This window comes from Petaurus breviceps, unplaced genomic scaffold, assembly GCF_028583685.1.
Source record: "Petaurus breviceps papuanus isolate PSGF00001 unplaced genomic scaffold, PetGlider_PUasm1.0 174, whole genome shotgun sequence".
In the NCBI taxonomy this organism is placed as follows: domain Eukaryota; kingdom Metazoa; phylum Chordata; class Mammalia; order Diprotodontia; family Petauridae; genus Petaurus; species Petaurus breviceps.
In genome coordinates, this window is record NW_027185761.1 from 33135392 (window position 1) to 33136497 (window position 1106).

Consider the following 1106-nt stretch of genomic DNA (forward strand, 5'->3'; position numbering starts at 1 on the left):
AACTATCCTTACTTTTTTCATCAGGTATAATACCAGAAGAGGAAAATGGACCAAAACCAGCGTACCACTGAAGAATCATTATGCCTTTTGTTTCTGCCGGGGTTTGGAGGCATCTCCAGGTTTGTTTGGCTCTCATGGCAATTTTTAAAGTAATTAAATTTCTTCACTTTTTAATATTCATCAATTTACCTTAATCCATTTACCGAAAGGGGGAAAAAAACATATCCAAATGGAAATATAAGAAATGGGATGGAACCAAGAAATTAAAAACACAGCGTATTTCAAACTGTCGCTGGTGAACTTAAAATTCATGAAGGAATGAAAATGAATAATATACACGTAGTAAGGAATCACTATACTAAAAGTTCTCCTAGTTTTCTGAGTGGTGGGACAGACTGTTTTCTAAGAGTGCTAGTACTGTTTTCAAGTTTAGAATGAAGTTCCCCTTCTCCCCCCTCCGCCCCCCCCCCCATTAACCTGTCTCTTATCTGTAACTAGTATAGTTTTAAAAACAGTAATATGTGGGAGACAGAATGGGTTATTTTTAAAAAGCGTTTCTGAGAAAATTTCTAGTATATATACATATGTATCCACACATAGGTGCATATTCATATGCATATATCTAAATAAATGTGTATAGATAGATATAGATGAATATTGCCATGAAATCTTCGCGGGCAGAGCTATTTACAGAGTGACTTCTTATCTTGCTCAGCCCTTTTGTTTCTGGTTATGCAGCGTTTGTGTTTTTCTAAAATACCTTTTTAGTACTTGAGGACAACAGGGCCATCCCAAGAGGAGTGCGGAGGGAGGGAAGAAGTGGGATGATTCCAGAAGTTGCTAGCCTTTCCCCCTCCGCTAACCTGGCCCCGGCAACTATCCAAGTAACATCAGGTAACAAAAAGCAGCCTTAAAATCAGAAGTCACAGACTGGAGGAAAAGTCTTTGGTGGTCAGGGGGCAGGGGGGGTCGGAGGAGGGCGGGCAGCCCTATTGATTTCCTTGGTCGGTAACTCTGTAAGACTTCCTCGGACCCCGCACTCCCCAAGGCTCTGCCAAGTCAGCGCTGCCTTGGCCAACTCGTACTGAGTTGTAAGGGGGCCCCCC